This window comes from Ricinus communis, chromosome 8, assembly GCF_019578655.1.
Source record: "Ricinus communis isolate WT05 ecotype wild-type chromosome 8, ASM1957865v1, whole genome shotgun sequence".
Taxonomy (NCBI): domain Eukaryota; kingdom Viridiplantae; phylum Streptophyta; class Magnoliopsida; order Malpighiales; family Euphorbiaceae; genus Ricinus; species Ricinus communis.
The window spans coordinates 836058-853289 of NC_063263.1; the positions used below are offsets into that span (position 1 = coordinate 836058).

Genomic DNA, 17232 nt, shown 5'->3' on the forward strand with positions numbered 1-17232 from the left:
TGACGATCCCTGCTTCCGATTTTCCGATCTGACACCCGATCATCCGGAGAAATTTGCGGACGATCTCGGCCGTCGATTTGCAAATGGAGCCCGATCGCCACGAAATCGGTCCCAATGCGAAGCTTGAGCTGATGAGAGTCGGGATACGTCCTTCGATCGTCCATTCTCCGCCGGAGCTCGCTTGGGAAAAGTCGAAAATGCGGCTGCCCCCTACTTTCTCTCTCCACCGGATCTTCCATCTCCACGGCCACCACAGTGCTTGTTGCCACCCAAAGAGTGCCCCTTACCGCTGAGGAGTGATCGCCACTGACTGCAAATACTCCGGGCCGCCACTTCTCATTGCGCTCCGCCCCATCGCCCGACGGCCACCAGAGCCTCCAAAGCACCGACGACGCCGCCTTCCTCTTCTTCTTCTTCGGCCATCACCCTCTCTCTCTCTCTCTCCCGATCTACTTTCTGTCTCCCCGATCCCATTCCTTTCAATATCGACATTAGGCCCCCGAACTTTTCCTTATTACAATTTGGTCCCTCAACTTTCTTAATTACTTACAATTTCATCCTACAGAATTCCAATATATAATTTTACTTATATAAATATGCATTTGGGGAAAATTTGAATAACCAAAATATAATCATTTCTCAAATAATTTACTTGAATAATTTCTTAAAATTTCAAACTAATTGGGTATAGAAAATAACTCATTTATTTGATTAATATTAAAATTTTCATTAAATCATTTCAAATTAAACCCAATAAAAATGAAGCTAAAATTAACTTAAATAAAAACTCATTATTAAATATATAAAAATTCCGGGTGTTACAAAGAAGTAGTGAAAAGATTAGTGTCTTTTAATTTTGGATATATTTTAGTTTTTATGAGTATTTGATCAATTTTGTATCATTTTGTGAACTTTATTAGTTTATTATAATAAAATATATTTTTATTTAGGAATTTGATTTATATGACACATACTAGTATAAATATGTTCATTTTGATTATTGACAAGATATTATTATGATATAGAATAAATAATTTGTGTTTTATTTATTTTGCTATATATTTATTTATGTACTATCATCAAAATTCTAAGATATCAAAAATGTACTTTTAGTATACCAATAGGCTAATCATATTATGCATAGGATCAAGGTCATGGAAATACTTTAATATAACTTTTCTTTCTTTTATTAGAGTTATATATTTTAAAAGATATTTGTAATATATATAAAAGATACTCTTTATATACTTTTCTCTCTTTACTGTTGTAAATTGATAAATATTTATTTAAGTAGAATAGATTTAGCAAGAGAAGATATTATGAATTTATTAATGTTGAAAATTGAAAAATGAATGGAAGTGATTGAATGAATAATGATCATTTGAGCCAAAAAGTTTTTTTGTTATTATGTGAAGTTAAGTTGTGAATTGGAATAAAGAAACAAGAAAAGAAAGTTCTCAAATTTTCATTATTCTAGATTATTATATATAATGAGAAATTATACTAGTTCTCTTTATTGTAGTTGTATATATGTTATAAGATATCTGTAATATACTAATAATATATTTTTAATTTATTATTTTTCTTTGTTTAACTTGAGATATTGCAAGTGAATAAATATTGATTCAAGTCGAATAAATTTAGAAAAAGTATCATGCATATACTAATTATGAAAATTAGAATATGAATCGAATCATTAAATAAAGAATATGGTTGAGACAAAGTTTTTCTTTGTTATTATGCTTAATTAAGTTCTGAAACAAATTATAAAAAAAAACAAAGAAAAGAATGAAGTTCTTAGCTTTTTTCATTAGTGCATATCATTATGTAAGTTGAATAAGAAGTTTCATCAATCTTCTTGTATTAGACTTATATATATTATATGATATGGTCGATAGACCAAAAAGATACATGTAGTATAAATTTTTCTCTTTTCTTAAAATTAGTTATGAATGACAAGGACATTATGATAATAATATAATTTCAGTTTTTTTTTTGTTTAGATTTATATATCTAAAATTCAAACCAAATTCAGAAAGTATGAAAAAATCTAAAAATTATTTACTAAATAATTTAATCAGCAACATATATTTTCTAAAAGTGATAATGAATAAATTATATTTTTTATAAAATCATTGTTCATTTAATTTTTTTATAGATTTATACATGTTTTTCTATTATGTCTAGGTTGTCTACAGTTTTCACAGTTGTTTTGCTTCACAGTCTTCCATGGTGCTTTAATGCTTCCTTTTTTGTGTCTACCATATTTAATCATCTTTTATGGTGGTAGAACAACTTTACTTTATCTTCTTCTGGTAAATTCCATGTATTTCCATTTCTAATTAGAAACACACTTTCTTCATATACAACCAACATTGTCTCTTTAGTATAGTAATGTAAACAATATTTATATAGATATAGATCATATTTCATCAATTTGATAAGCATCATACTACACATGTTTTCATGCCTGATTGTTTACATTTTTATGCATGATTATCCCGTTTTATACTAGAATCACCTGTCTTTTGTTTCCTTTCTCGTTTCAGGTCATTTTCGAAGGACACCATCAATAATCGAGGGAAATACGTGTGATTACGGACCAAAATCCATCAAATTGGGTGAGAACTAGCACCCTAGGGTTGAGCACGGCCTGGACTCCTACTGCTGAATTACCAAGAGGCTATCCCCAATTGTGCCATTTCAAACACGACTTGGTAGCCACGACGGCCTCCAAATACGACTGTGGTGGCTCAAAGACCGGCTTGGCACGGCTTGGAAGGAGTCAAGGCAACGACTCCACAGATTCAAGATCGCTCGGACTCGTGGTCTTAATCATCACACTGGACTCGGAAGTCAATCAACTATATAGGCAATTTTGAGTTCTTTTGGAGGGGGGACGATTTTTAGACTCAATTCCAAGACACACACTTAATCAATTATTTCCTATACCTCAATTGTAGACCTTGAGAGATCAAAATTCATCAATTGAAGGGGGGGATTTCACTTGTTCCAACATCGAATTGAAGATCAAGACAAACTTTGGGAGCATTCAAGAGGCAACTAGGGTTTGAGATTTTGAATTTTGCAATTTTAGGGTTTCTCATTCAGCTTGAAAGAGAAGGGTGTACATGCCTTTAATTTGTTTTTCCTTATTTTGTTCCCTAATTGCTTTAACCATGAACATGAGTAGCTAGATCTTTTGAATCCATTAGGGTTCACCTTTGTTGATGGATTATGCTTAATTGTTAGTTTTTTTTATAATTGTCATTCTTGCAATCTTCTTGCTATTCAAACTCGAATCTTATAGAGCCTCTATCTGATCCAGAACGATCCCTCAGACTCTTAAGGAAGAGGTTGCAATTAGAAGAGGAGGAGATTGAGGTTGAGGTACCTGTGGATAGACTAGACACGATGGAAAACCATGACCTCCAGGCCAACGACGATCAGAGGACGATGTACGAGTTTGCTCGACCATCTTTAGATGGGACGAGTATAGTCGAAGCGGCCAACAATTTTGAGATAAAGGCCAATGTTATCCAGATGATACAACAAAGCGTGCAGTTTGGAGGATTGCCCAGTGAGGATCCCAATGCACATATCTCCAACTTTTTGGAGATTTGTGACACATTCAAAATAAATGGAACAACCGATGATGCCATTCGGCTGAGATTGTTTCCATTTTCCTTGAGGGACAAAGCAAAGAGATGGTTGTAATCTCTTCCACAACAGACGATCACTACTTGGAAGGCGTTGGCCGAAAATTTTTTATATAAGTATTTTCCTCCCGCTAAAACTGCTAAACTTAGAAATGACATATCTTCTTTTGTGCAGTTTGATGATGAAAGCATGTACGATGCATGGAAGAGATTTAAAGATCTTTTGAGATCGCCCACATCACGGATTGCCGGTGTGGATGCAGTTCGGACCTTCTACGGGTTGAACCTTGCAACGAGGCGATGGTGGATGCTGCGGTGGGCGCTAAGCGAACAAGATGCGAGCGGGCTCGAACTTGATAGAGGAAATGGCCATGAACAACTATCGTTGGCAATCCTTTGGAGGGCCGACCGGGAAGACAGGGAGTGGTCAACCAAGTGGACTCTCGGCTTGGCAAGTGGAGCTTCTAGCAAAGAAGATCGACCAACTCAGATGCTTGAGTTCATGCAAAGCAAACTTTGGTCATGAAGTTTTGTGGTGGCCGCATACAATGGTCGAGGGAGGTATGTTTGCTTCATCCTCTACTACTTTTCCATTTAATTCGGCTATATCTTCCGATGTTGAACAGTTGATTATATGGGGAATGCCCCAAGGCGTAGAATAACCCTTACAAAGAATACATACAACCCTGGATGGCGAATCATCCCAATTTCGATTGGAGGAACAATAATGCCCAGGGTCCGCCAGTTTTCAAAGACTTCATCAAATACGAACAACCACTGGTGGGCTGCACAAGCTCCTCCTCCACAAGAAAAGAAGTCAAATTTAGAGGAGCTTATGATGAAGTTTGTAGCTCTGGAAACGAGATTCAGTGATCGATAGTGCACTTAGGAATCAGCAGGGCCTCGATTCGAACTTGGAGATTCAAATTGGCCAAATTTCTAAGATGCTTTCAGAGAGACCTCCAGGATCTCTCCCTAGCACTACAGAGTCAAACCCGAGGGAGCATTGCAAGGCTATGACCTTGCGTTTAGGTAAGAAATTGACTGGTTCTTCACCTTTAGCTGATAAGGATAATACAATCGTGCGGTCGAGCCGGTAAGGAAGGACCGGACCATAAGGTGGTAGAGAATGAGAGAATGAAAGAATACAGGCAAAGAGCCACATGCGGGAGCATCGGCCCATATCCCTGCAAGGTTGAGGCAGGGATAAGGTGGACAAGCAATACAGTAAGTTTCTTGACTTATTTAAGCAAATTTGAAAATTAACTTACCTTTGTTGAGGCAATTTCACAGAGTCAAGTACGCCAAGTTTTTAAAGGAGATTTTGAGCAACAAGAGGAAGTTGGAGGATCTTGGTCAGGTGGTGCTTAATGAGGAGTGTTCAGCTATTCTCCAGAACAAACTGCCACTCAAGCGACGAGATCCAGGGAGTTTTACTATCCCTTGTATGATTGGTGATTTATCAATTAGTGGTACATTGGCTGATTTAGGAGCTAGCATTAACTTAATGCCCACTAGTTTATTTGCCAAATTAGGGTTGCATGAACCTAAGCCTACTAGGATGAGTGTTCAGTTAGCAGATAGAACTGTTAAAATTCCTAGAGGTATTGTTGAAGATGTACTTGTAAAGGTAGATAAATTTATCTTTCCTGTGGATTTTATGGTAATGGATATGGAGGGTGAGAGCACTGTGCCTCTTATCCTGAGTAGGCCTTTCCTAGCTACATCGAGGGCTGTTATCGATGTAAGCGATGGAAAGCTTAAGCTTAGAGTTGATGATGAGACCATTACCTTTGACCTAGCCACTTCCATGAGACAGTCACTGAACTATGATAATACTGTATATTCTATTGATGTGATTGATGATGTGGTTGAGTCCCATTTGCAAGAAATTTTATGTTCTGACCCTTTCCAAGTAGCAATAGCTGAGGATGAGGAGGAGTTGTCCAAGGAGCAAGTGTTGGAGCAACTCGCTGTTTTATTGGCTTCTGAGCCGAGCTTGTCAACTAATCCCTATCTTTTTCTTGACAGGTCTAGGGTGCAGAAAGTAAAGACTTCATTCGAGGACCCACCAGTCTTAGAACTAAAGGAGTTACCGAGCCACTTGGTTTATGCCTTCCTGGATGAAGAGAAGCGCTTACCAGTAATCATAGCAGCCGATCTAACTCCTGAAGAAAAAGCCATGCTGTTGGAAGTTCTAAGGAAGTACAAGAAGGCCTTTGCTTTCAATATAGCAGATATCCCGGGCATAAATCCAAGTTTCTGCTCTCATAAGATTTCATTGGAGGCCGGTAGGTTGTTCGAAAGACGACTCAATCTGAACATGAAAGAAGTGGTAAAGAAGGAGGTAATTAAACTTCTTGATGCAGGTTTAATATATCCCATTTCTAACAGTTCGTGGGTTAGTCCTGTGCAGGTTGTACCCAAGAAGGGAGGCATCACAATGGTAAGGAATGAGAAGGATGAGCTGATCCCGACTCGGACGATGTGAAGCCCGAGTTTGCATTGATTACCGTAGGCTTAATGATGCAACTCGGAAGGACCATTTCCCTCTTCCTTTTATTGATCGGGATGATTAAACGCTTAGCAGTCACATGTTTTATTATTTTCTTGATGGCTTTTCAAAGTTACTTCTGATTCCTATTTCACCCGAGGACCAAGAGAAGACTACCTTCACCCCGCCCTTATGGGACGTTTGCTTATAGACGGATGCCATTCGGATCGTGCAATGCACCGGCTACATTTTAGCGGTGCATGATGGCTATTTTTGAGGACATGATTGAGGAGTCTATGGAGGTATTTATGGATGACTTCTCTGTTTTTGGTAATTCTTTCTCTCTTTGTTTGGCAAACCTTGAGCGCATGTTAGCTAGGTGTATTGAGGCTAACTTGGTACTAAACTGGGAAAATGCCATTTCATGGTGAGAGAGGGGATTGTTTTGGGGCATAAGATCTCTCGAAGTCGGGATGGAGGTGGATAGAGCTAAGGTAGAAGTAATATTTAAGCTACCTCCTCCTAGTTCTGTTAAGGCTATTAGGAGTTTTCTGGGCCATGCAGGGTTTTATAGGAGATTTATTAGAGATTTCTCTAAGATTGCTAGGCCTCTCACTCAATTGTTAGTTAAAGATGTACCTTTTATTTTTTATGATGCATGCTTGGCGACTTTTGAGTTACTTAAGAAACTTAGCCCCAATCATGGTTTCTCCCGATTGGGGGCCTGCTTTGAACCGATGTGCGATGCTAGTGATTATGCAGTTGGAGTTGTGCTTGGACAGGAGGATTGAAAAGAAGTTCCAACCCATTTACTACGCTAGCAAGACTTTGACGGGAGCCCAAGAACACTACACCACCACAGAGAAGGAGTTATTGGCTGTTGTTTACGCCTTCGATAAGTTTAGATCATACCTTGTTCTCTCCAAAACCATTGTCTTCACGGACCACTCGGCGTTGAGGTACTTATTCCTGAAAAATGATGCGAAACCGAGATTGATTCGGTGGATTCTTTTGTTACAGGAATTTGATGTCGAGATCAAGGATAAGAAGGGCACGGAGAATCTAGCAGTGGACCATTTATCGAGATTGGAAAATCCTCACTTGGATGCACTTGATGAGACGGCCATAGACGATCGATTTCCAGAAGAACATTTATATGTCACTCAGGTATACACTGGTACTCCCTGGTTTTCAGATTACGCTAACTATTTGGTTGCTATAGGGTTCTACCAAAGGGTATGACTTATCGGCCGAAAGAAGAAATTCTTCACGATTTGAAATACTATATTTGGGAAGATCCCTTTTGTTTAAAGTATGTGCAGGATAAGGTGATTCGCCATTGTGTATATGGCGAGGAGACTCTCTAAATATTGAAGCACCGCCATGAGGACCATGGAGGTCATCAAGCCATCGAGGAAGGTCTGAGGCAGAGGATTCTATTGGCCTACGCTCTTCCAAGATGCACGGAAATTTGTTCAGTTTGTGACCCTTGCCGACAGCAGGTAATATCTCTTCTCGTGATGAGATGCCCCAAACTGGTGTGCAAGTCGTTGAGATTTTTGATGTTTGGGGCATCGACTTCATGGGACCCTTTCCCTCTTTGTATGGTAATAAGTACATTCTAGTTGCTGTTGAATATTTCTCTAAGTGGCCTGAAGCTCAGGCTGTAGCCACTGACGATGCCAGGGTTGTCTGCAGGTTCCTTAAGTGATTGTTTACTAGGTTTGGCATACCTAGGGCGCTTATTAGTGATAGAGGAACACATTTCTGCAACGCCCAATTAGAGAAAGTACTTAAGCGGTACATAGTTACTCATCGATTCTCTACTCCCTATCACCCCCAAACTAGTGGGCAGGTTGAGGTAACTAATAGGGGTATTAAACGTATTTTAGTGAGAACCGTTAGTACCGATGGAAGAATTTGGACTCTTAAGTTAGATGATGCATTATGGGTGTTTAGGACTGCTTTTAGGACATCTATAGGTTTTACGCCCTATCGCCTTGTTTATAGAAAGTCATGTCATTTGCCTGTTGAGTTAGAGTATAGGGCACTTTGGGCCCTTAGAACTTGTAACTTTGATATTGATTCGCAGGTAAGGGAGGCGGCAATGGCGGTGAGTGAGCTAGATGAGTGGCGCCAGCAGGTGTACGAAAACTCCTCAACTTACAAAGCAAGGACTAAGAAATGGCATGATCAAAGGATTTGTGAGCCTAAGGAGTTTCAGGTTGGGGATCGAGTGCTGCTTTACAACTCTCGCCTTCGTCTGTTTCCCGGAAAGCTGCAGACTCGTTGGTCTGGACCATTTTAGATCGAACAAGTCTTTCCATATGGAGTGGTAGAGTTGCATCATCCAGAGAAGGGAAACTTCAAAGTGAACGACCATCGGCTAAAGCGATACCATTGTAACTCGTTGGATAGTGAGCAATGAGTTGACCTGGCTTTGTATGCACAGGAAGGGTGATCCGAATGAGTCAAGCTTAAGACTCTGCAAATAAGCACTTATGTACATTCGACTTGGATTATACTTTTATGTTTTTAATTAGTTGTGATTGTTTCATCATTTTCATTTGACTTTATTATAGTTGCTTAACAGTAATTAGGGTTTTTAATTTTTCAGACTTATATAATCGGAGAGGACGGACTCTTCCGTTTGACCATATCTACTTGTTTTATGATCTAATTACATGCATATATGTGTTAATTACAGGTAGGGGGCAAGGCGACTCGAGATGGCAAAGGAAAGCCCAGAAACACTCCGTTTCACCACGGTTTTCGTGGCCATCACGGGCTAGAACACCAGGCCGTGCTGAGGAGCACGGCCAGAGTCAAGCCCGTGTTGAAGGATAAAGAATAACTTGTCACGGCTTCTGAAGGCATCACGGGATAAAATCCCATGCCGTGCTCATTAGCACGGCCATGCCATTGCCCGTGCCAAGGTGCATCACAAGAAGGCTAAAGGCTCAGCACGGGCTGAGTCCTAGCCTACTGGTCAGCACGGCCTTACCCTCACCCGTGTTGAACACGTGCCTATAAAAAGGGGAGGCCTCCGAAAATTTTGCTTCCCTTTTGTTTTTCTTAGCTCAAAGGTGTTGTTCTTATACCCTTATCTTACCCTTCTCACTTTCCTCAGCGAACTAAGGTAAGTCCCTTCATTTGTTGCCTTATATTTTTTTTATGATTTGACTTCTATTTTATACATATACTCTTGTTAGGACATGCTAGGATTTCTTGGTGGCTTTATATTGTAACCATATGACCTTGGTTAGGTTAATTTACATTAGTTGTTGTGTTTGTGGTGTAGTCGGTTATGAAAATGATAAGTGTGGGGTTTTGGTGGAAATAAAATGTGCCTCTGACATGCAAAGCATGAATAATGTTTAGACTTAAATTGCAATTCTTTGGTTCATGATAAATTAGATTGGTATGTATCGGTTTATTAGTTTATACAAGTTTTTGGTTAGTCGAAGTATAATCATTATGCTGTTGATTCGGTAGATTATTTCTTTCATTAACTTGAATTCTTACAAAAAACTAATAATTCGTTGCATTAGGTGATATGACGGACCGCGATAAATCTCGTAGAAAGCAACTAAACGCTCGCTACTAGCAAGTGATCGCATGGTGAAGGAACGTCTTCCTCCACAAATGGCCGAACCAAAGACCATGACTTCCACCTCCACCACAACAAAGAAATAGTCCGACCTCGAAAAGCACTGCTATGAATCCATCCACACCGGCCGTCATCCATTGTGGACATTCCCTAATGCGGACAATGAAAGTAGATTCCAAGTCATGAGATGGAAGCAAGTGATGGCGGGCCGTTGCATAGACTTCACATCCCCCGAGAGAGTGGGATTGGCTCAAGATATGCACACACTGCTCGCGAGATTCTTTAACGTCATTGAGCCAACCTACCGTGAGCTTACGATCGAGTTCCTCAGCACCTTCTTCCCTGCAGCAACAGATCACAAATCGGCATCACCGATGCAATTTATTTCAGGGCTTAGGGAAGGGAGTTCTCGATGTCGGTCCCACAATTTGGTATGCATTTGGGATTATGGACTGAACAAGAAATCTCGGGGGAGGAGTATCAGGGATGTCTCTACATCCACCCAATTTCATATGACGCCATGTGGGACTCATTGGTAATGAGGCCGGAAACATACTACCCAAGCAGGTCTAAGGCCTCTAACCTACCGGACCATCTCCGCTACATTCATACCCTACTAGCTTACACCATTACAGGCCGAGGGGACAGTTTTGGGGCAGTCACAAAGACTGATGTCTTTATTCTCTGGGATATGCAACATCAGAAGAAGCTAAACTTGGGATATTTATTGGCTCGCCAAGTCCGTTCATTTATAGTAGACGCCCAGAAGAAGATGCATTGTTATTTCGGTCCGTATGTGACTAGGTTAGCTAAGAGACTGGATGTATTGGACGACTGTCTCTCGGAACTTTCAAATATTGGTGACATGACACCACTAGGGATCAGACAGATGATCAACATGCAGATGATCACGACCACTAGACATCAACATGGTATTGAATATAGGCTCGTGAGCACAATAGTCAGGGAAGCTAGAGAGGCAGCGACTAGAGGAGCCCAACATCCATCAGCCGGGATCCTGGATGTTAGGATTCCTATCCCAGCTAGAGTGTTTATGCCCTCATCTGGAGCCTCATCCTCTCATTCGGCAGGGCCATCGAGCATTCAGATTAGTGCTATGGCCGACCGTCTAGATCGAGTCTGCGATCTACAACGGCAGTGATATCGAGTTTGTGTGGTTTCAAGGAAAGCGAAGGCTTTGAACAATATACTTCAACAGTTCTGAGTGGTTTAGAAAGACAGGCCACCCGACAGACTTCATAGTAGTGCGATTCAAAAGATGGCGGTAGGTCGGAGCATAAAATCAGCGGCTCATTGATGATATGGAGTTCAATTTGGCAACATGCTTCATGGACCCTGATCCACCACTGCCACCTTCCTCAGCAAATTTCCCTGCCCCCCAACTTCCAGCAGATCCAACCAGTAAGGATACACCATCAGCAGACTCCTAGCGAAAAAAAAATTATGATATTTTCCTCTTTCCTTTTTCTTTATTTTTTTTATTTTTATTTATTTTCTTTCAATTTATTATCTCCTTTTACTTTCTTGCTTGTAGCTTGCTTAATTTTATGTTATTTCCTTGCACTTGTCTGTTTATGTTAAGTAGAACACTATGCCTTTTTAATTAAAAAAAAAAAATCAGCATGATCTTCCATAACCATAATGTGTGAATCATATGCTTCCTCAGTCTTCATCTCTCTAACACTGTGGACAATGTTATACTAAAATGTGGGGTAGGTACCTACCGATGTTGTGCCTATCTTTAGTTTTGTTTTAATTAAGTAGTTGATGACTTTTTCTCCTTTGAATGGATTCCCTTATAGCTTTTATCGAACCTTGTTGGGAAGAAGGCAATGAATAAATCTCTTAACTACAATCCAAATGGTAAAACCGGTATTTTCCTTAATTCTTCCATATTACTTTATCTTAGATATAGAACAATGTTAATATTGCTGCTTATTATTGTGATTGACTGTTTAAACTTTGGGTTGAGAATTCATGCAATTTTAACCCACTCAAATGGTGAGATTTTGAGCCAATTGGTGCATCACTATTATGCTCCATTTTCTTTCATTAGTGAGCATTTTACAGAATCTCTGTTTCTAGAACTTGCTTTACGATATCTGTTGAGATTACATGAATTGTTAATAATCGTGAGATGATTTGGGCACTTAGGATTTACACAATTTGGCCAAAAAGCCTAACCCTGTTTTTCCCTTAGTGAACCAATTTTGAGCCTTAGCCATTCCTTTCGTGACAATAATACGTTGACACTCATTGTATCACTTCTATTCATTTGACCATTCTTTCTACCATTGTTGCTGGAAATTATATAAGTTATGCTGCATTTTACTTTGGATCAATCTGCATTCATATATTTCACTAAGTTGCTAGATTTTTCATAGATGCTCCCCTCAATTATTGTATGTGTCAATAACCAACAACTCCTACATAAGCTGTTGTAATATATATACATAGTATATATATAGTTTTTATAAAAAAAAAAAGAAGAAGAAGAAGAAGAAAGTATTAATTTAGTTCATTTCGAGCATCATCTTATTTTTAGAGCAACTTAGTGTTCATTTTGGTACAGCACTTTATCCTTCGTTACTTTTTTGCATTACTTGCTTAACTTCCAGCAACTTGTAGCCTACTTTCCATATTTATACGTACCTTACCTTAACCCCATTACAACCTGGCTCAAGACCCTTTGATCATGATTATTGATTATTTCATAGTAGTGGAGATTGAATCCATAAGCAAGCCTATGGTAAGCACTTTTTCTGTATTTTTGCGTTGAGAGCTTGGCGATCTTTTTTCACCTATATACACTTGTGTGTTTTGAGTGACATCTTATGAGGCATGGTTCTCAATTTCTCAATTTAGATGGTTTATCATTTTAACTTTAGCAACTTTATTAAGTTTGTTCTCTCTCTTAAGGATTTAGTGATTTGGGGATTTTGGAAAAAATCATTACGGAGTTTTGAAATTTGTTTTGAGCTAACCTCCTGCAATGCATTGGATTGAGTTATTTGGTATCTGTTTGAGGAGTGAGTTGTTGATTGCTTGAGGACAAGCAAAAGTTTAAGTGTGGGGTAATTTGATAAGCATCATACTACACATGTTTTCATTCTCGATTGTTTACATTTTTATGCATGATTATCCCGTTTTATGCTAGAATCACCTGTCTTTTGTTTCCTTTCTCGTTTCAGGTCATTTTCGAAGGACACCATCAATAATCGAGGGAAATACGTGTGATTACGGACCAAAATCCATCAAATTGGGTGAGAACTAGCACCGAGGTTGAGCACCACCGGCTGAATTACCAAGAGGCTATCCCCAATTGTGCCATTTCGGTATGACTTGGTAGCCACCACGGCCTCCGACGGCCTGTGGTGGCTTAGCACCAACAGGCACGGCTTGGAAGGAGTCGTACAACAGACTCCACAGATTCAAGATCGCCGAATCATCATAGCCTGGACTCCGGCCATGCTGAATCAACTATATAGGCAATTTTGAGTTCTTTTAGAGGGGGGACGATTTTTGGACTCAATTCCAAGACACACACTTAATCAATTATTTCCTATACCTCAATTGTAGACCTTGAGAGATCAAAATTCATCAATTGAAGGGGGGATTTCACTTGTTCCAACATCGAATTGAAGATCAAGACAAACTTTGGGAGCATTCAAGAGGCAATTAGGGTTTGAGATTTCGAATTTTGCAATTTTAGGGTTTCTCATTCAGCTTGAAAGAGAAGGGTGTACATGCCTTTAATTTGTTTTTCCTTATTTTGTTCCCTAATTGCTTTAACCATGAACATGAGTAGCTAGATCTTTTGAATCCATTAGGGTTCACCTTTGTTGATGGATTACGCTTAATTGTTAGTGTTTTTTATAATTGTCATTCTTGCAATCTTCTTGCTATTCAGTAATAAAAGTTTGATTCAGTTAATTTGAGACGTTGGATTAATTGTTTATTAGGTTGTTTCTTGACATTGAGAAATGCTTGTTACAACTGGACATTGAATAGTAAGAACTGATAGTTAACACTTAGAGATAAGGTTGATTTACTCGCCGGATTAAGAACTAATAACTCTTAATAGTTTTAAATCATACTTAATGCTAATCTGTAGTAATCCGATAGGAAGAGATTCCATTAGGTTAGTGCAGGATTAGGAATCTGGTAAGCTCGAGAGAGGAACTTGGATTCAATTCAAGATTTAGGCACGGGTAAGCAAGATCGGCAATCCATAAAATCCATCTTTAGAATTCCATCACTTAGGCTCCTTTTTGGTTTTGTTTCTCTCTTTGCAATTGTCTTTTGATTATCCATTGTTCTTCATTTACTTATTTGCACTCATAACCATTAGCTGGTACGTTAGAACTTTCACACCCTATTTCAGACTAGATAACATAGCAAACAGTAGTAACTCTAGGTTCACCCGATCTCCAGGGATACGACCTTGATACTCACTAGTGCTAGGCTGCATCGGTAGGTTCACTGCCTTAGGTGTAGGTTGCATAAAGAGCCCATCAATAGATATAGATCATATTTCATCAATTTGAACTTTATTGCATTTACATGTTTGCTTTGCTATATCAACTTGGATTTTTGATTTATTATCTACCACATCATACACTTAGTCATTAGATAGTTTCATATGCAAATATGAAGATTTTAAAAAGCTACTATTTAGAAACTATAAAGATTCTATTTATCGATATAATATGTGATTATATTAAATATTATTTTTTAATCTAAATTTAAATTTAAATTTTGAGTAACAAGTATCTAATACTTATGGTATATCTGAAAGATATAACATAACAGTATATATAGTGTTGCATGTTCATTATGAGTTCTATATTTGTTGATCTTGAACTTGATGCAAAAGTTATGTTTTCGATTCTCTTAGTCACAAATGTAATTCAAAGTGGATTATTTGTAAAATCTATTTTTTTTGCTCCAAATAGAATTGCATATATGAATTACTTTATATCTTCAGTGGTGAATATTTATCTTTCATTTTTTAGTAAATATGCATTTTATTCGTTTATCTTTTGTTTTCTATTTCCTTTAACAAAATATACATCAATTTAGAAGCATAAATTCTTTGGAATTCCAACGCAATTTAGAATTTCATAAGGTCCCTGATGAGACCTTAAAAATGAAATTTCTGATCTCGTATACAGGGTAGCCCCAGGTACGCTTGGGACTGGATTGAATCCTTAGGCATCTTGCCAGGAAGTTGGTGGGACCCGAAATTACAAATTTCCGAGAGATATCACAAACTTTAAAGTTAACAAAGTTCATATTTTCATTCAATTTTACATTGTGTTGGAGCAATATTAGTATTACTTTCATTTCTGAAAAAAATATTTAAAATAAAATCAACTGTAGTATACCAGCAAAATATTATTACTATACTGTTAGCTGTATATTTATGATTGTTTTAGTTAAAGTTGTAATATATACAATAATTACTCAATTATATGAAAGATACAAATAAAAATATTTGAATATATTGTACTACATATTTAAGACTTTTATATCAAAATCTAATGTGGGTAAAATTATTTGTTAATACATATATGGTTTTATAGAGGTACTTTTGATATACTTTATGCCCATTATTGTGAATATGCAAAAAATTCCAATGAAATAATAGAAAGATATCATTCATATACCTATAATCATATACAATTTTGAAAACACACACTAATGCATCAGTTTTTAAAAATTTAATTAAAATCAAAATAAAATAGTATTGCATGGTATTTTTTTAATATTTTACTAGAAAGTTACACATATAATAGTTGCTTTTGCTATTTTTATAAATAATAGAAAGTTTTTATTTTATTTTCAAAGGTAATGAACTATATTTGAAGTTTTTAATATTTATCTCGATTTTGATAGATTTTGCTGAAATTTTCTACTGATATATTATATCAGTTTCAAAAGTACCTGCATAGTTACTGAATTATGATTGTAGCTTGATTTGAATGTTCAGAATTGAGTATGTACTTTAATTTAAACCTATTTTCTTCTTTGTTGATATATTCGGCCATCACAATAATACTTTTGTTCGTTTAAGCTTCTTTGATTTTTTGTTTATGTTTCAGTTTGAATGTCGCAATAAAGTTAATTTTGTCACTTTATTCACTTTATTTTTTATTTCGTAGAAGCAGTAATTTTGTTAAGAAAGAGTTGTTTTTTTATAAAAAGAAGTGGTAAGTTTGAAAGTACCATAAACAAAAATGTCCAGCTATAAGTTTTAGAAGGAAATAACTGTTTTTGGTAGGAAAGAAGCTGAAGCATAAATAAAAATGTCTAGCTGTAAATTTTTGAAGAAAATAACTATTTTTTGTAGGAAAGAGATTGAAAGTTTAAAAACTGTATAAAGAAAATTTTTTAAGCCGATTTTCCGTATAAATAAGTTTTATCAATTTGTACCGTAAAAATAAAAATTTGTAGGTAACATGTCGTGTTTTTATACTGTTTCTAAGGAATTAAGCTCTTCATGACTGCAAATTATAAATGGATTCGAGTCATATAGCTTTATGAACAGTGCCTTTTTTAAAATTTAAATCTCTTGTTTAAAGTGTCATACATGTAAAACTTAATTGTATGCCTTGCCTTATTTCCTCATTTCCTGTATTTTCATAACAAAGAACTTCCATCCCTCAGCTTGTTTTTTTTTGTTTCTTCTTTTGTTGACAACTTATTTTCTTCTTCTTTTTCTTCTTGTTTCTCTCTTCGCTAAAATCATCTCTTTCTTTTGTAGAAGCTTCTGTATTTTGCTACCATCTTTTTTATTTTTCTACTACAATTTTTATTTTGCTATAATTTTTTTATATTCTCTGTCATGATCCGATCTGTGGGCCCGTGACCGGCACTAGGGCATGGGTAGACGTAAGACCACTGAATCCGGTAGTAAGCCAACCATTCACTAACTTAATCAAATTGAAATTGGGACTCAATCCAAAGGACTGATTCACGATTAACCTTAATATCAAGTTCTACATATTTAATTTGGTCTGCCAGCATAATTAGGCAAGACTTGAATTTACATAAAATTACAAACTGATAAGTTTAAAATTTCTACTACGGAGAATCTAGAATTTTAAAAGTTAACATACCAATGAATTCAGTTACATCGAACCCGAGGATGAAGAAGTCGGGCTGCTAGAGAAAAGAACTGTAGAAAACTAACCACACCTAAAAACAATGAAATTGATACTGTCAGTCTCGAGAATGAGTTAAAATCATATATCCCAAAACGAATATAAATACTTCAATAATATATTTGTTTAATTAAAATAAAATACGTGTCATGCTATGCTTCTGTAAAATACAATAAATTTTATTCATACTACGGCACAGAGTACCTCAGTAGAACCCTAGCTCCAATACTAACAGTCTCAACTCTCTCATTCTAACAGAACTGGCGCCCAGAGAGTGAAGCT

The 17232-nt window shown here is 37.2% G+C and overlaps 1 non-coding gene across 1 annotated transcript; it reads right to left on the minus strand.

Annotated features, from left to right (window-relative positions):
* Positions 1-3801: 3801 nt before the first annotated feature.
* On the minus strand, positions 3802-3906 carry LOC125371015. The gene has a single exon (XR_007217179.1). It is a non-coding gene; the product is annotated as a small nucleolar RNA R71 (small nucleolar RNA).
* Between the last annotated feature and the right edge of the window lie 13326 nt (positions 3907-17232).